Source organism: Cyprinus carpio, chromosome A17 (assembly GCF_018340385.1).
Source record: "Cyprinus carpio isolate SPL01 chromosome A17, ASM1834038v1, whole genome shotgun sequence".
NCBI classification, from domain to species: domain Eukaryota; kingdom Metazoa; phylum Chordata; class Actinopteri; order Cypriniformes; family Cyprinidae; genus Cyprinus; species Cyprinus carpio.
The window spans coordinates 6,710,740-6,730,550 of NC_056588.1; the positions used below are offsets into that span (position 1 = coordinate 6,710,740).

At 38.6% G+C, this 19,811-nt stretch overlaps 1 protein-coding gene and 1 pseudogene across 3 annotated transcripts in view; both read left to right on the plus strand.

Annotated features, from left to right (window-relative positions):
• LOC109108614 overlaps window positions 1–5,893 on the plus strand; it is a 50,643-nt pseudogene extending 44,750 nt beyond the window's left edge.
• Window positions 5,894–16,840: 10,947 nt separating this feature from the next.
• Window positions 16,841–19,811, plus strand: part of LOC109108079 (forkhead box protein N3-like) — an 80,974-nt gene continuing 78,003 nt past the window's right edge. Inside the window, exon 1 of one of the 3 annotated variants that reach the window (XM_019121249.2) lies at window positions 16,841–17,140. The gene's annotated coding sequence lies outside the window, so the exon portion shown is untranslated. Of the gene's footprint in view, window positions 17,141–17,292; window positions 17,712–18,118; window positions 18,845–19,811 lie in introns of those variants that run through there. The other 2 variants (XM_042773778.1, XM_042773780.1) reach the window with 2 other exon arrangements.

Sequence of the window (19,811 nt, forward strand, 5' to 3'; positions counted from 1 at the left end):
AAAAACTCAAACACTGCAGATTTGCTAATAGTATGTATTGTCTAAAAAAGAAAAAAACATTGCTTAGGTACATATATGATCAGCTTTCCTCATGCTTAAGCAGCTTGAGGGATTATGTGTGCACGCATGGGGATGAGATGTGTAGATTCTTGTCGTACACTGCCAGAATTAACCCGCATCTTGTTTGTAGGCTCGACAGGTAGCTGTGGAGCTGGAAGCCAGCCGCCCCTGACAGCGGCATCAATATCACGTCTGGGGGCCACAGGCGGGGAAGAAATTTCTGCTGCACATTTCACAACTCCCATTGATACTTTCAGCAGTTGCCATGACAGCAACGTGCAGTGGTTTTAATGGAAGTGATTTTGTTCATATAAAATTGAGCCATGGCCGTAACATCTCTCCCACGGTGCAGCAGGTCTCCATTTATCACAGGTGAAAATGCAGCGCTTCAGGATCCCAGCTCCACCCCTCTTTGTGCATAGTGATTTTGTTTATATAGGACTTTGTGCAATGAAACAGTCATAGGATCCATGATGTGCCCCAATTAAGACACAATGAGAGCACATCTCAGCAGTGCAGTGGCTCTTTCCCTACCCACCGGCTTGAAAGAGCAGAAGGTTTTCTTTTCTACAGTGGCATGCATCTTTGATTGCTTGTTGAGCTCCTGTGCCATATGCATATCCAGAGATCTGTCACGTTGTTTATTTGAAGTAGAACCTGATTATGTCTGTTTTCTCCTTTTTGGATGTTGAAACAATGTGTAAGAGAAGATGACAGTTATCTACAGATACTTTAACTGTCTCATAGTACAGGAGTTTTAAATCTGGAGTGCCATAGGGCTGCAAGGCCATTTCACTGGAATTTTTTTTTTTCAAAATATATTATCAGGGCTGTCAAATTTTGTGTTATGTAATTTTTATGATTTTAATTTACAGTTTCATTAATCATGAGACTAATCATGATTATTGTATTCTGTTGTTTTTAGCCATAAGAATTTAAAACCAAATCTATACTAAAAGCTATGGAACGGCATTTATTGTGAAAAGTGGTATACGAATTCATTTGAATTAAACTGAAAATTGTAATATCTTTTCATGATTATACAGGTGGCATATGTTGGGGTCGTTGGCATCAAAGTTTGAAAACCCCTGTCGTAGCACTTTTCATATTGTTCTGTGTCTTAGAATAAAAACTGTGCTGGTGTAGAGAAAAGTTAGGCCAACAGAACATCTTTTCCTTCAGGTTTATGCAGCGTCAGTACAGGAGCAAAGCGTGCGTTTCCTTGACAGTGACAGAGTAGCACTTGCAGTCTGCCATGCTTCTCCTCCCCATCTCCCCTTGTTTCAAAATGAAATAAATAAAGAGAGCGGAAAAAAAGAACATCTGAACACCAATCAGAAGAATACACCTGTTCCTGTGGGCCACGCTGATGATGTCATCACCCGCCTCTTTCCATCTCCCGGGAAGGCTGCAGTGTCCTCCACAGGGAATCCTGGCACGGAGGTGTGAGACAAACGAATCGTCTAGGCAATATTTATCTCACTTATGGCCATCCAACACATTGCTGCCGAGCAAATCTTGCCCACTTTCTCATAATTCCATGCTGATTTCTGTCCCAACACAAATCCTGTGTGACTAAGAAGACTGGCTCATCGTGCTCACTATGCTCAGGTTCCATCTCGCCCCTCTGTGGTGCGTTATCAGAAGCAGCACAGATCACACACAGTGAGTGTTTCGTAGGAGTCGTGGCCTGGGCGGATGACTTGGCAGATTCTCGGCTGAGTTGATTAGCTGAGCATTCACAGATACAGCAGCCACACTGCGCTGTAATAAGAACAACATCCCCAAGTCATGCGCCATTATTCTGATTACGACGGTATTCTAGCTATAACAATGTGGTAATTAGAGGATCTGCATGCTTCGATGAGTCTTCATCATCGCTCAGCCCCCAAGATATTCCTCATCTCTGGCTGAAGGCTAATAAGCACCCAAGCAGTGAAGAGCCTGAGGAGGAAGACACCTGTGCACATGGAATGGCAGGCCCATTTAGGGACCAACAACTCAGCCCTTCTTTAGAGTAGTTGGCCACCATCTGACAGTGGTCTTCCATCTGACACTGACAATTCAAAGGTTTGTTCACACAAAAATAAAAACGGTCGTCATTTACTCACCCTTGTGTCGTTTCAAACCTGTAAGGCTTTTTCTGTGGAATGTAGAAGATATTTCAGTTTTGGACAACTGATACATTTCTCAAAATATCTTCTTTTGTGTTCTGCAGAGGAAACAAAACCATATAGGTTTGGGATGACATGAAGGTAAGTAAATCACAGTTTTCATTTTGGCTGAACTAGCCCTTTAATCTTTCTTTCATCTGCAGAACACAAGATATTTTTTTACTTTTTTGGTAAACCCACTGAAATCAGTGAGGTCCAGTGTTGTTTTGGACTCCATTCACTTTCATTGTATTTACTTAAAAAAAAAATAATCTCAAAATATCTTCTTGTGTTTAAACATTCTTCAATAAGATTGAAAGTCATACAGGTTTGGAATGACATGAGGGTGATTACATGTTTTTTTTTTTTTTTTTTTATGGAACATCGAAAAGCACAAGTTAACAGTTTAATTGGTCTGAAACACTGCCTTGTAAAATTTATTGCATTAGGATTATGGGCATTTTTTTTTTTTGTGTGAGAAATGTGGATTATAATACATACATAAACTGATTCAGAATCAAAGTGAAAAGAGATCTGAATCAAATCAGATTCTATCAGAAAATCTGTGTAAGTACACAGCCGTAGAATTGTAACATTCATTCAAACAATAGATTGTTTATGGCGACTCCACTGAAAGGGATTTGATTGACACTGCTATGTTAACTACAACTAGCAGCGTATGAAAGAAGAGACAGCTAAATTATCACTCGTCTGTCTCTTCTTGCTGAGATAAAGACCATGAAGACTATACAGTCCCTCCATGTCCAGCACTGTGCCCTCTCTTATGACAACCTGTCAGTCTGTTTGATGCAAAGCCCTAGTTCTAATATCACATCACTCAATCAAACATGGCAATGCAGGAATCGGTCCTCTTCACTACGTAAATTAGATTGTCAGTCCACGCAATCCTCTTCACACGTGATTATGCTCAACCTTGTCACACTTTAATTGCAACCTCTTGATTGCAGGCTAGCACGAGAGATATGTTGCCTTATTCGTTTAATCAGTGAGAGTAGCACAGGTGTTCAAAAGCTGTACGGGAAGTTTCAAGCAGTCATCCTCACTCTTTGCCATCATTCTTTCTGTTGAAAGCGTCGAAGAGGTGCGGAGGTTCAGGGGCATGCTTGATGTCTCAACGGTCCTCCTCCATGGGGAGGACTTCATTAGTATCTAATTAGATGTGTGGTACACTTCCATTTGAATGGGAGTCACCGGCATGGAAAAAGGAAGTGTGATTTTCCAGTTGCTGGATGCTTAATGTTGTTTTAATTTTCCTCCCTGTTGCTACCAAATTTCCCTCACATCTGCTGTGTTTGCACACGATCAGTCTGCTGTTGAGAGTAATAGAGAAATCACCCCAGTGAGAGAGAGGCAGGAAAATTCCAGCTCCCTCTATATCTCTTCCCTTATGTTGCTCTTTGTTCTTCCTCATCTGCAATTGGAGGAGCAGTTTTCCTGTGGCGGTTTTTATCTGCATTAATCTTGGTCTTGGTAAAAACATCCGCTTAATGAGTTTTACGTGATTGCAATCTGATTCTGTGCTTGCAGACTTGCGTGATACAATGTAGACGATAAACAGCTGAACCAGAAATGGCCAAAAAGCAGGAAATAAAGTTCTCTCTCCAGCAGAATAGCTATTTTAATTTCATCTTTGAAACAGGAAGTGAGCACTGAGAGGAAGAAATGGTCAGCCTTTGCTCTGTAATGTCCTCCTCTGCTCCTTGGACATGATTCAATTTGCTCACACTGTCTTAATCTGCTAATTATGTCAGATGGTATATTGGTGTATATATATATTTTTTTATCTGCTTCAATGTCTTTGCTTTTACTTTTTATATCAAGGCTCTTTTTGGTGATCATTCCAGCTTGAAAAACTCATTTCATTTCTTAACTGGAACTTCCTGAAATTCATGGCCTTTTAGTTTAAGACCTTTAGTTAGAGTCAAGGCATTTCTTCCTGCCACATGACTTCCCCCTCAGGACTGATAAAAGACTCAGTCAGCTGAAAATGAGCAGCTCTCCACACATCCGCCACCTGTCCAGGGAATGACTACCACCAGGAAGTGAAATAAGTCTGGTGCTGACTCGCTCAAGTCAATCAGACAGCACTTACGTGCAAGGTTAGAGTGAACATCAGTCACTTTTACACCTGAGAGCTAAAATGCATCTACCACCTCTACAGGTGTCGGCCCACAAAGATACTTGACTACACCTGCTAAACCAGAACACCTCCATGCAACTCATTTGTCATCACATTTATGGATTATCAGATTGCATCAACAGCATTAGAGCATTTCAAAAGGAATACTATTGCAGGCCATGTTAGTGATGAAGTGCCTGGGATATAGATCAAAGAAAGGATGTCATTTCGAATTTGAGTGAGAGAGCTGAAGCATTGCATATTACTTGCTCTCCTGCTATTCAGTTTACGTTTATATCAAACACTGACAGATACTCAATAGTGTTTTCTGAGTTTAATATCGCAGAGCACTTTGCCCTCACTTCTTTTCTTTTTTTTTGATGCCATTCTGAAATTCAGCTTTAATCTGAATGCTTTTAAAATGTACAAACTAATCAGATCTTGTGTGCAGGATGTTTTTAGATTAGGATTTTGTCTTAATTTTTTTAAGGGTAAGATGTAGGATATCCATGTCATTGAATGTCTTGAATGAAATATTAACACATTTTGTTGTTGTTTTTGAATGTTTGCGCTCTTAATATTCTTCCACTCAGTCTTTAATCTTCTGAACATCAACATTTGATCTATTCTTTTTAAAGAGTTTGTGCTTGTGCTTTTACATGCTATAAATACATCTCTAAATATGATCGTTTGGATACAATAAATGGATACTGTTCTTAAAAGGGACATCTTCCTCCATCTTACCCTTCTATACTTGTTTGTTGATACACTAACATTAACAAATTTATTTGTTGTTCATTTATTCAATTGTACAGGCATGCAGATCTGGATTCTGATGGTCATATCAGCTTCAAAGACTTTGAAAATGTCATCAGCTATGGTTTGGCGAACATCTGCAGCTCCACCCAAAATAAGAGTCTGGAAACTACTTCTAAAAATAAACATCAAACTAGATCTCCCATAAAACAACATGTATTCACAACCTTGCAAGTTTTTTCCCCTCCTTTTGGCTTTTAATATAAAGCTTTGACAGTCAGCTGTTCACATTGACTCTCCAATAGATAATTGTTAGCGATTTAGAGAACACCGTATGGCCTTGTCTGTTGTAAGGGCGAGTAACCTCAAATCCTTAAAACTTGGGTTTGATGATGAGTTTTGATGTTGTATCGATCCATTTGGGCTGACGCTGCACCATGTAATAGAGAAGCACACTTTCCTATTGTGCAGTTGCCTTACAAACTACATTAAATTTAGCCAAACCTCTCAGAGTCTACTTCACTAGGTGCGGGAACAATATTCACGTCCCAGCTTTCTGATATTCTGTACTGTCTCTTAAAATGAATTCTGTGAGTTCTGTCACCCCATTTTATATTTTAAGTAAGGGGTCGGATCTTTACAATTCTTCTTCCTCGTTCAATTTCCATCTGCAAAATAGGCAGGTTGCCTTAAAATGGTATATTAACTATCCCATTCAGATTCTGTTTTTGCAGAACTCCCTGCTAGCGACATACAGTATATTAAAAAGCCCAAGCGTACTCGTTCAGGGAGGATTTTATCCAACTCGTCTTGTTACATGAGATTATGGAACTGTAAATACTTGTTTGTGTTTCGAGAGATTTGCTGCACTCCCATCTGAATAAAGATTCATTTGGTTTTGTAATCAGTCCTGAGTCTTCATCTGTATGACATGACGCTCACTCTATGCACAATCCATCAGGAGGCTCAGGAGGCATCAAATAAGGAAATGGCCTTGGAGAAAAATAATCAAATACAGTTTTAATCAAATACGTGCTTAATCCACTCATAGGTTCATTTTCGGGAATTGCCCGCTGTTCAAATATAAACAGAGAGGTGCTAGTTTAATCTTCACCTTCCACTTTGAAACTCGATACTTGCCGTATTGTGCTGTGGGAGAGAGCGCTGTGAGCTAAACAGAACAAGAGAACATGGTAAGGATGAAATATCATTAATCAGGACTGGCAGATACAAATGAGGGACCTTGCTCCCTGCTCAACCTGCTAGCAAAAAGAGAGCTTCACCACAGAGCGCTCTATCTGTGGAGGACGAGAAGCGCTGTTTCAGTCAATCGTCTTGTGTTCTTGTGTAGTTCGTTCTGAGCAGACCTGTCACGGGCTCCTTGTTCATGCTATTGTCACCGTCGCAACTGAAAGTCAAGTCATTGTTAACATGACGCTCTGTAAAGCAAAATTTATGGGTAGTGTGTTTGAATAGGAGACTGTGCAGATGGTCCAGAAATTCAATGTAATTTGTATTTTTGAGGTTCAATGCCCAAATATGCACATTATAATGAAAACACTGGAGCCGTGGCCTAACAGTTGACCTAGCAGGTGCTTTGAACCCGAGGTGTTCATGTGAATGACACAAGTTAGTATCAATCTTGTCAGATTTTCTCATATTTCCCACCTTCTTCATCGTTTCATGTCACCTCTATGATTTCGATCAATCAATAAAAGGCAAAAAAGAACAAGAAAAAAGAGATTTGACACCATATATGCTACTCGGGGAAGGCTTGGTGACCAAGTGAGAGTTAAGGACATATATTAAACCTTGCTTTCTAATCTGAGATAATGCCTGTGATACTTTTATGTAATCTGAATGATCGAGATTAAGATTAAAAGAGAAAGCAGCCTAATTATAAATTCTCAATTTTCCCTTTGATTGGTTACCATCTGTAGTGGGGTTAAATGTATAAAAATGTTTGCTCCAAGCTAGTTTTTGTAAAGGCTTACAGTCACTGATAAATGCCGACAGTGAAGGCACATTCCAGGGCACTATGAGCATATTGATTTCCTTATGGGGGGCCTATTAAACATGATTTATAGATACTTTCCTCCTTTTCTTTCCCTTAAGATGTGTTTAGCCACACAAGAGCCCAAATGTAATGGAGAGAATGGATGAAAAATGATGGGCGATTTACTCAGAACTCCGATGAACTGACAAAACTGATGTGGCGTCTCCTCATGGTACCCCTAAATCACTCATCACATTCAAAAATTAAAGATGTGTTCGTTTATTTGTGTATTAGCTTAATAAGGTATGAAACTGCTACATGGATGGAATGAGACCACTTTACATCTTCGCTTTGAAGGGTTGTTTCAATTGATTTTTTTTCCCTTTATTTTATGTGCCTCTCCAAAATACTTTTTATAGGTTCAGGAAATCCAACAGATCTTTGAAACCTTTATATCCAGATAAATGTTTTACTTGCATTGCCGCTGGTGTTTCCAAAAGGAATTTCAATAAAATGACAAATATGTTTTCGAACAGATTTCTTGAACACTCACTCCTTCTGCCATTGGACAAACTGATAGTCCTGCTCTAAATCCACACCATTGGTTGAACTGATGTTGCTGTGCATGTTGATGGCAAGATTTCCAAGATAAAATTCACAATCCATCAACTGCATGGTGTAGAAATTAATGGATCTGCTTTATGTACTTTGAGAAACAGCACATGCATCATTAGTAAATTAGAAATTTACTGCTGATTAGTCTTTGAAGTCACATTAATGATGCAATTACTCTATGAAGTCACTTTAATGAAGGCACTTGATGTTATATTGTAATATATTAATTGAGAATATTATGTCTTTTTGTGCCTTAGTAAGACCGTGATATCGCGGAGGCTCTGAAATTATACATTTAAGTCACTTTCTCGTGAACCTGATAGCGTAAAGACTGCATTTGGTGTTGAATGCAACAAATGTGGCCTTCATGCACCTCACAAGATTCATTTTACTTCATTCCTTGGTGGCTGGGCGTAGAGTCTCTGAACTCTAATTATATGTGCAAACAGAGCTCAAGCCCATATTACTGTATCACAGAGGGTTTGGCTCAATTAGCTTGTGTAAATATCACACTGGCAGCCACTGAAGAGCCTCTTATCACCGTATTATATGTTTAAAGGTGCTGTTCTGTTTCACTGCCTTTGATTCATTATTGCACAAACATTAAATCATTATGTTTTAACAAGCCTCTTCTGTTTCTGCGCTAATGAATTAAAGCTCATCAGTAAATTTAATATCAGGATATGAAGCATTCGCATTATGCATTTGGTGCATTTGCTCTTTTATTGATTTATGCATTTTATCAGCATCATGGAAAAAATGGCTGACAAAAGCAGATTTTGAAACACTCTGTGATGCTATTGTGTGGATTTTTCTGGTACGTTCCCTGTTACTCTAGTCAGATCATCCATATTTCCCAGATTAATCCAGAATTGCAACCCATGGTTCCCATATGATGGATGTTAACTTCATGGTGAATGACAGTAATTAATAAAATCTAATTGGCTAATAAAATCAAAGTAAAATCAAGCTAATATTCAAAAAATCAAAGAAAAAAATGTGTTCAAGTCCACATGATTTTTCTTGAAGCTCTCCCTTTGTCATTATAGTAAAGGTAAGCTGTTTTTGGCCAAATAAATCATTATAATACAACACTGATATGCTCTAATAATGATAAGCCACACTGCATGTTAGTTCTTCAACATATTGTCTGTTTGCCTCAACAGGTTGCATATGTTAATGCTCAACAGGCCTGTCTGAATGGGACAAACAGACCAGATGCATCTCTCATCAATTCACTCTGCTTGTCCCTGTGCGGTCTGTCCACTAGTTTGTGATTCATGGCACACGGGCCTACTAATGACCAACATCAGCGTTCAAGCCAAGCTGGAAGATTAACCAGCTCCTGACTTATTATTGACATTGATAAAACAGAGACACAGACAAATACACAGACTATTTAGGAAGAGTAGACAGCCAGTCCGTTGGAAGAAGGTCATGTTTAATTATGGCACAGCTGCATAAAGCAATAATAAAAACCAAGTCAACATACATATACTTTGTTGAAATCAAAATTGGAGTTTTGAGACTTTTTGTCTGTTATCCATTGACCTTCTGCATGTCCCACCCCAAAATGCAAAATTTGTCTTTTTCCATTAATGACAATTCAAAATTAGCTTTGTAATGTGTGTATATTTATGGAGACCCGCACATGGCATGCAGGAAAAAATTGTAAGCTAAATTTTTTACTAATTTTTAATTAATTTACCCGCACATGGCATGCAACTATTACTATTGCGTTGCACATGATTTACTATTGCGTTCCCTCGATTATAAAATGTGCGCCACGGTTTACTAATTCATTCCCTCGATTTATAAATGTGCGCACGATTTTACTAGGGAACCACGATTTACTAATTAGAAACGCAATAGTAATCGTGTGCATGTTTTAGTACATTGAGGGAATGAATTAGTAAATCGTGCGCACAATTTATTTATTTTTTCTTGCATGTCATGTGCGGGGCTCCATATATATTTGATAAATTATAGTGATTTATTTTAGTTTATCATTTATTCATGTTAATAATAATAAAATATATAATTTTAAATAAAATATATTATTTTATATAATATGTAATTTAATTTTAATTATTATGTTTAGTTAATTTAAAGACCTCCTTACTAAAATTTTTATGTTTTTTTATTTATTTATTTATTTTTTATTAATGCCTCAATAGTTACCTTTTATGAAAAGTTTTTCAGTAATGGAAATCACGTATTCTTGATCTAAACTCTAAAGAAACTGTTCATGCATTCAAAAGAATGAAGTAGTATAGTTCAGTAGTAGAGAGGGGTAATTAATCTCATACACCAGGAAGAAACCCCTGTATATAATAAATGACCGGTAAGGTTCCTAGAGGGCAATCAGACTATCACCATTGATTCTACACATTCTGATCAGCATTACTCCTGACATCTTTTCACTAATGTACCTTAATGTGTTAAGATATACATTGCAATGTTTCATTGAACTCATCAAACAGCATCAAATTAGCCTCTCAATATTTCAAACCTGAGGAATAAGCACTCGTGTTCACTGATCTAAGAGGCAATTACCTGGAGCTGAGTTCTTACCTCAAAAGGTTTCAAGCACATGAAGAGAATGAACGGCACTCCAAGGCCTTTGCAAACAGTTCTGGAGTTCTTACTTGGCACGGCGAGCAAACAAAAAGATGGAGGGGAGAAGGAGGAGGAAAAGTGGTACATAAAGTCGATCAATAAAGAGAGATCAATGCTTTTGTGAGGACTCAAGCAGACCCTTGGGAGTTTTGGCTATGGAAAACATGCCAGAGTATTGTGTCTGTAATCCCCTTCTCTCTTTCTGTGTTTTCAGAGAGGGCTGCATTTGGAGAGCGGCTTCACACTGGCCCCACGCTTCTGGCCCACTTTTAAAGAAACTAGTTCCTTTGCCTTTGCCTCAGGCATGAATGAATCATAAATTTGAAGGAGCGGGATACTAGAGAAGGTAGAGTCCTGTTAATGCTGTGCTGACTAATATGATGTGACTGGTTACAGAAAATACATATCTTGCAGCAAATCTGATGAGAACTCCCCAGAGGAAGGAAGAAAATATAGTTTTCCGATATACTGAGGTAAGCAGCAATTTATTTGTTTTGCTTGTTTATCGATCACCCAGACGATGAACCTACAACTCTATCTATCTATCTATCTATCTATCTATCTATCTATCTATCTATCTATCTATCTATCTATCTATCTATCTATCTATCTATCTATCGATGCAAACATTATAAATGTTGTGCATTCCTCTCATTAATGTTTAACAGTGGTATTTCAGTAACTCTATAGTAATCACTGGTCTTCATCAAATATTTGTATTTATATTGAAAATAGTAGCCTGAATAGATTGCTTAGAATGAATTTAGTGCAATTTTGTTACAAGAACATTATTTCTATTATAAAACCATGGTAAAGAGTTGCATGGGAAGCTTTGCAGGCATATTTGTAATCATTTTCTTTTGTTTCAAATGTGTGCCTCGCACATAACTGCTGATAGCCGCACTGTCAATAAAAGAAATGAATAGTCTAGATTCCACTCAGTTGTTACCAGCTATTAAATCTCAGCTATGCTCCACAAATTTTAATGTACTGCATTAATTCAAACTCACCTCGTCCTTGATCCAAATGCCTGTGGCAGGCTGTTGGTGCTGTAGTACAATAGGTAAGTGTAGGATGTATGTGAAGATTGAGTGGACAAAAGACTCAATATTTCTCTGCGCAAATGACCCACTTGGGCTTTAGGCCATTAGCCGGGTGAGGATCTCAACAAATTATGCCATCTGCACTGTGTGTGTCCCCTGCATGAGGAATGGAAAAAAACAATGGATGGATTACTTTGGCCCGCATGGTTGCATCAGGATGTGCCTGGTGGTGAAAGCCCCTAGACGCTTAAAGAGCCATCATGTGTCATATACAAAGGTTTGGACTCATAGGAACTGGTTTTATGTCCTTAGCGCAGTCATCGTAAAAGGCAGTGCTGCACTATTAAAGCCTGCTATTCTTAAGACAGCAGTTAACATGACCTGTTCTGTGTTCCAGCAGTACATTTGTCAGAGATGGTTCCATCTACAAGTGCTTTTTCCTGAGAAAGAGCGAGACAGACGGATGGATGGAGGGATGGCGACATTAGTTTTCTGTTCATGCTGCGTTTGTTGTGTGAAAAGTGCCTTCTTTTATTGAAAAAGAATTGCACTCCGTTTTTATTGTTTGCATATCACATTAAAGCTGCGTTTCGTTCTGCGGAGAATCGTTGCGGAAGCGCCAGCCATTACTGTGATTGATTTTTCAGTCGGCAGGCACGTGGCTGTGCTAGATCCATCACCCGTTCCTCCTGCTCTTTGCTCACACTCTCGCAGAGAGTGAAAAACAATCACCCTCGTTTCTCCCCAGCAGCCAGGCAGCGGCCGCCTCTTTCTGTTTTGGGTGTCTATTAGCTTCCCAGACTTCAATAGATTATAATAATGGTTATTGTCCCATGTGTCACATTATAGATATGGGTTGATGCTGCATCCCTGTGAAAGAACATTTCAGCTCATAGTGTGAGACTAGTTACCCATCCCTGAATCGCACTGGGAGGATTCGAAGCTAACTGATTTCACCACTTATTTCAATTATGAGGGGCCAACTCTTATACGCGCTCTCTTGAGTTATTTTCTGCCACTGAGCGCAGAGAAAACAGTGCCGTAGTTAAAGATGTGCGCAGATCCACCTCTGCTGTGTAAACAGTGTTTATTGAGTATTGTCAGTGGGAATCGGTTGAGTGGTTTAAGTAGTATGGTTTGCATTATGTCCTATTACACCCCTGGATCATATTCATACTCATGCAAGAGCACTGTTCCATTTCTTGATTCCTTGTGTACAGGTCATTTGCACTCAGGTAGGTTTGACTCAGATAATACTGCATAAATAATGCAAAATGAATAGAGCATTTAGCAAGGATTGTTTTTTTTTCTTTTTTCACTCCTTGCAGAAAAAGCTGTATCTGATTTGGATTCATTTGGAATGACAGAACAGTAAATATGCCCAGGTCAAATTTCACCCCAGAATCAATAATGTTTGTTAATTGATTTGTTTTTTAGTCATTCAATCATTATTAAATTTTGGACATTTTACCCCAAATTCTCATCTGTATTGAACAGTTTAATCCAAATTGTTATTTGTATAATACATATGGATGTTTTAAATTCCATACTATCAGTAGACTTTCAATGTTATGAGACAATAATTTACTATTTTTAATTAGTAAATTCTAAATACTAATTTATGCTAATAAAGACTGAAAAAAGCATTACATTAAAGGCAGTACAACAAAAAATACAGTGATTTATAAGTACTATATAAATATATTTTCAGATTACACTGAGAATGAGATTATTGTTTTTATTTATGTAATTGTGTTAGAGTACTGAGAATTTTTTTGTTTTATTTATTTTTTGCATGGTAATTAGAATGGCGGGAAAAATGCAACACTGAAAATAATGTCAGTGTAAAAATATTTATCTAATGGTTCAAATGTATAAGTGAGCTTAGTAAGCTTATATCAAGCATTTTTCCACCAAATTACATTTTCTGCTTGTAATCGTACAGTATGCAAATGGTTCAGCCTGATTCATTGAACAGGTTTAGCAGTAGAATATGAAACCACACAAAAATCACTTCTTGGTTGAAGACAACAACTTGACTGTTTACCAGGGTTCTGCTTAGTTCAGAGACATATTCATATTTTATTCTCAGTAAGTGTTGCCTGAAATATCATTTGAAAAATGCATATTTCTAATCCTTTGATTGCATTAAGCAAGCACTTTGCTCAGGAATTATGCTACATTAAATCACTTAAGTGCCTCGGGCAAAATATTATATGATGAAGACATTCATCTGGGCTTTGTTTCTTTTTTTAATGCGTTTGAAGATGTGACAGAGGAAGGTGGGGTAAATAACTGAGAGAAACATCAATTGTGTTATTCTTATGACTGCTGTATGTAAATCATTTTAATGAGTTCAGAGAAAAAGATTGTGATATAGAAAGGGGATGGACACTAATTCATTGACATTATCATTTTTTTTTTTACCTACTTACATTTTACATTGAAGCATTAAGCCACTTGCAAATATTTTTCAGTGATTTTAACATAGGGTGATTTGGAAAAATCATTGTAACATCCTTAAAGTGTCTCATTGTTTTCATTAAATGGCAACATCAGTATGATAGCAGACACTTATGTTCAATAAATAATTACATTTGTTAATGATCATAAACAATTCTCCTGCTAAGTAATATAGTTCATTAGTTCAACTGCTGTCGTAGATGAGTGTGAGTGCACATTAATATAGAATTAAATTGATGTGCAATCACAGGTGTGTTATATCGTTGTTCATCCAATCATACTGTATACATTTGTTTAATAAAGTGAAATGCTGATGTACATCTGCTCTCATGATAAGGTTTTTAATTTATTGTGGTATCATGAGAGTCATTTTTGCAACCATAATTATATACAGTGTTAATATATAAAATAATGATGTGAATCACTTTTTGCTACACTTTTTGTTTAGTAGCACTTGAATATTAGTACTGGGGAACACATACAGAATTCCACCCTACAGCTGCTGCAAAAGCTGGATCTTTTTGCCAGACGTTCAGAGGCCAGAGCATTTGGCAGCTCAGACGGTTTCTGTTACTGAAACGTTATTGAACATGATTAACTGCTTGATCTGAAAATGTACAGTTTTGGAAAGCTCTCATGCTCACAAGTCTGGCTTCATTCACTTAACATAAAAGCCAATAGCGCAATATTTTCTACACATCAGTCAAGGACAGGCATTTCTTCCCCTTTACACATAGTTTTTGTTATAGTAAAGATATATTCACAATTCAGCTGTATACACGCTGACAAACATCGGACCCTGATGCCATTATGATCCAATTATATTAGGATTAAACTACAGATATAGTGCGATTTTACTCTTTGTACAGGTTGCTTGAAAGCATGTAATATATTGTGTTGCTTGCCTTTTTAATACTGTGTAAATTTGACATGTGTTTACAAAGAAATCACAATCGTGGAAAACAATGTATCATGCTTTTAATTGTTATACTGATTTGTGAGCACAGTGGACCAAATGCACACACATTTTTTTAACTGTGCTCTGTTTTAGAATTGCTTGATCACTCGTGACAGTCAAATCTTCACTTACTGGTTAGAATTTGCATACTCGCTGAAATTAAAGCTAGAAAAATATTTCCACATATAAACAGATAAATAAAAATAGCCAAAATAACTGTCTTTCTCTATCAGATGCTGTTTCACCCCCGAGAAGAAATGCTAGTACATGATGTATCCACTTGTGTCTAGGGCCTCATCTCATGGTTCATGGGGGGTCCCCAAAATTTCCGGTAAGCCACTGAGTTTACATTGTGAGCACATTAGTCAACTGTTATTTAGATAAGGGCCAAGTTTCAGTTGAGACACTTTATGACCCTCATGAGGCATTTTTCACATAAGCATGCAGGGTATTTAACTAAAAATCCCCCTCTCTCTCAATCTGTTTTTGAAAAAGAAACGAGAAGCGCAGTTACAAAGCTCCCTGCTGAGGAGGTGGACTCAGCCTCCAGGCTGATCATATGGCCGGCGGCCTGATTCGTGCAGCTCTTGACAGATATAAGCAGCCCAAATTTCCCCCTGTTTTGCAGTCTGCCGCTCCATGTGTTGCTTATATTTATAGCCTTGGCTGTAGCGTACGTGCACATAATAGTTTTAGCATTGCTGCCACATTTTCAATAGCAAGCACTTCAGATTGGTAGCAAAGGATTTGGGGGTTTAAATATTAGTATGTTCTTGAAGGACAGAACTAAAATGAGGCTTTTAGTGGTGGTTTTCAATCTGTTTTCTAAGGATAGAGAGGGAGATAAAAAGTAGGGGTTTTGACCTTTTGTAAGACATTTTTTAATGGCAGTGATTTGTGTGCTTCGACGCTGCTGATGTCATGGAGGAATTTTGCAATGACCTACTTTAGTCTACTTGAGCCATTTATCTGAATTTGCAAAAAAAGTATATAGTCAGATATTAAAGGAGTAATGCAAACAAATATTCTCATCTGCTCATCCTTATGTTGTATTATTACTATTATTTTTAATATGTGTAACAGATATTAGGCAGAATATCCAAGCTGCTCTATTCCTTACCTGTCAGTAGATTTTTACTGTCAATCTCCAAAAAAACACCATGAAGTATAAAACCAGTTAATATGTACATGTGCACCATTCTTTTAAGTCTACTAAAGCTATGCAATAGCTCTTAAACTATACAGTATTTTTTGTTGCCTTTTTTTTTAACTCGCTGCATTGCAATTGATCACATGATATGTGAGAAACAATCACATTTGATGTCATTGATGTCAAACCCGCAGATAAAATTGTAGATCTTATAATGAAGAATAACCACTTCCAGCTATCGCATTTCTCCAGGAGACTATATATAGCACACAAGTTGTATGCATAAAAACATAAATGTAAATATTCTGCCTAACAAACTTGAGCAAGACTACAAACAGCGCACATGATAAAAATTCTGTATATATCAGAATTTTTATCACCTATGAATGATAAAAAAAATCTGATGTCAGTATCATTTACAGTAAAAACATCTCATGCTACTTACAACAAGATACATTTACTTTAAGAACAAAAACAAAATAAAATTTTAGTTCTTTTTTTAGAGAGAAATCTAATTGACATTGGAGTAAGAAAAATAAAGGAAAAAACTTAATTTGGATGGAACACTATTTTGTTTTAGGTTTTATTATAAAAACCTCATTCAGTTTTGCTAGATTTCTATAAAAGCAAGATTTGATATGGTGTGTCCTTTTGCAAAAAAAAAAAAAAAAAGCTTTAAAGTTTAAACCATCAAGTTTTTTTTTTTTTTTTTTTTTTGCAGTGTAAAATGTTTTTTTATCAGATCAGTTTGTAAATGATCTTACAACTATTATATTGTTTATCCAGGTAATGGATATAGAGCAGCTCTAGATCTTTCTCCATCTACAAATACCCCAGTGGATCTGGCACAGCGCAGGACTTATCAGCCGTCTGTAGAGTGTAGCCCTGGGTTACACATGAAACAATGGCATTCTTTCAGTTAACACCAGAGACACTAGGACCCACCGAGTCTCTTCCTTCCTCATCAGGCTCCCTTAGTTCCAGAGCTCAGTGAGCGGTCTCAGAACAGAGTGCACAGAGAGAGAGAAAGAAGGAGGGAGGGAGAGAAAAAAGCCAAGTGAATGTTAAAGCCCACTGTGGTCACTGCTAAAATACCGAATCTGAGAGAAATGGAGGGATTAACCAGTCGGATTTAAAAATCTGGAGCTCATGCGGAGGCAGCCAATCGGGACGATCTGGATTAAAAGGTTTGTGTGTGATTGATCATTCTTGCTGTAATCTATCAGGGCTTTCTGTTTTGTCAAGAGTCAGCAGGCGTACAAGAGCATATAGACGCCGCTGGGAGCTCCTGGCTGGTGAGTCTAGTTACGTGTGGGACATGTGCTACTTACGCCGGATGAAACATTGTGACAGCACAGACAGGAAAGAGGGCACGCTCCTGTCACTGAGGAATGGAAGTCACTGCAGCTGTAAACAGTGCTGGAAGAGGTCTAGACCGTCCCTCGCTGAGCATGCCTCGGGGGTCGTTCCCTCGCTGTCCTACTGGAACGCTTGATGTTTTTCTTGGTGCCGATGAAGTAACACACTGTTCTGGTTGTTATTGTTTGTATTTGATGTTCTCGAGTTCAGCACCTAGAGTTCCACGCAAGGAACTTTGCTCTGAGACTTGTCAACAAATGCAGTGTTAAATAAACCAGCCACCGAGTGAAGTTTGAATGTGATCTCTGGGTGGAAAACAAGAAGAAGTGAGCCACATTGCTCCAAACGATTTCACCCGCTTAAACCAAGGAGACAGAGAGTCTACTGGGAAACTATGAAGTGAGCGCGCGCGTGTGTGTGGCATGAGCTTTCTATAAACACGCAAAAAGTGTATTATAATAGGTATATAAATAGGCATATATTAGTTTTTTTTTTTTTTTTTTTTTCTGTTGGTTCATTTCTAGTTTCTGTTTTATTCCTTTGCTGAGCTGGGAAAATTAAGCTTTCTCATTGTAATTCTCTAGTTCAGCTGTCTTTTCTCTGCACGCCTGGACACAACAGCTGAAAGTCCTGTCCTAGATGCATGCTCCATGTCAGCTGTTTGCTTTGCAACAGTAATCCTACAGAGTGTCTGTTCATTTGCATTCATGAGCATTAAGTTCTGCTCATCCACAGGCTGCTGTTAAAACGAACCGCATGAATGTGTTGGTACACAGCACATCCTGTGGATTTATTGTCATTAGAGCTGGACTCTGGTAACTCTGGCCATTCTGCTGAGCTCTGAGCTTTCTGTGGTTGTCTGTCTGCAAGTGTCTTTGCCACAGTGCTATGGCAAGTTCTTTCTGGGAATCTGAGATGCTGAGCTTGTGTTTTCCACAAGAGTTTCCATTTTCGTCCTAAAAAATAATAGAATACCTTGATGGCAATGTCCTATTTGGAAAAAGCTCGTGGCGTGGAGGCTGTTTTGCTGGAAAAAAATGAGCTCTAGGATTTCTAACCTACTTTAGTGTAGTCACTAGATGTTTCTATAAATACGTAGAGTGCAATGAAGACCGTTTCGGGCTGTTTTATGCAGACTGGTGTGTCGTGCCGTGCTGTAAGTTTTCCCTGACCCTCTGTTTCCATGGCCCCCTCATGTGGCCGCTCTTCACTGCCTATAGCACGAGCTATCTCCGCCTATGAAAACACGGCACGTGATTGGCTGATCCTGCAGATGCACAGGAAGTTCAGGTTTTCTAATAACCACCCAGAGACACAGTTACCATAGAGACAAAGATAAGCCCCCTTACTAAAAAAAAGGAAAAAAGCCTGCATGTCATCACAGCAGCCTGCAGAAGGCGTCTGCTCTCTCTCTTTCTCTCTCTCACTTGCCAGTTCTCCTATTAGCATCTGCTCAAACAGTACAGCCCCTGCCTTATGAAGGTTGCCTCAGGTTTTCTCTCACCGCTCTTCAAATGCACTCTGCACTCAACGTGAGTTCTGCTTTGCTTTTTACAAACTTTCCTCAAATCCTTTATACGTCGTTACCGCGCTCGTGCACTCACTCGTGTAAACTACTGGTGAGCGCATGAGAACTGGAGGCTTTCAACAAATCTAAAGCATTGACCCGTGCCTAGAGGGCATGTTTGTGCTTTTGTGTGCACCCTTTCCTCTGTTTTGCACAGACCGTAACATTGTCCGTCCGTCTGGCCAGAGCTATTTGTGGGATCTGATGTAATGGTAGGCTGTGTGTAATGTTGATACCACCGGCTGCACGTTAATTGATTTCAGGAGTATTGTTGAGGCTGTTAAAACGCTGCCTCTCGGACCAAGAGCATTTGAAGGACTTGAGGCTACAGCCCACAGTTTTAAGTCTGGTTCCTTATAAACTGATTTCTTCTAGTTTTAGCAAGCCTCTTCTGCAAGTTTCCTCAACAGTTGGAGGGGAGGCTGGTGGGGGCTGGGGTTGAGGAGCTTGAGGAGTTTAGTGTGACGTGCCGAAGGGAGGCAGAGCCGCCGGTGAAAGGGCTTCCTGTTGACGGGAGTCTTGTGTTATCTGAGGAAAGGGCCTGTTGGCAGGAAATGTGTCAGCCGCTTGTTTTCTTTAAAGTAAGAGGATGTGTCATGAATCACTTGTTTCGTCTTCAGTGGGAGGTTTGGAGAGGGGAGGGAAATCACTTTGCTCTTAACTTTTGTGAAATTCAATATATGTTGCCTTGACAATTTCGCCTCAGTTGGTGCGCGCCGCTGTTGTCATCACGGCATGCGAACAAAGCCTCTTGAAAGATCCAATATCCTCGAGCAAAACTGTATGCCCCACCATACACCCTTTCAAATTCAAATATCATACAAATTCCTGCCCGGAAAGTGACTATTTTAGTTCTGATTTGGTTGTTGGTGCAGTCTGAGCTGGTCTTAGAGGAGGGTTTTACCGTGTCCATTTACACTCACAGCATGGCA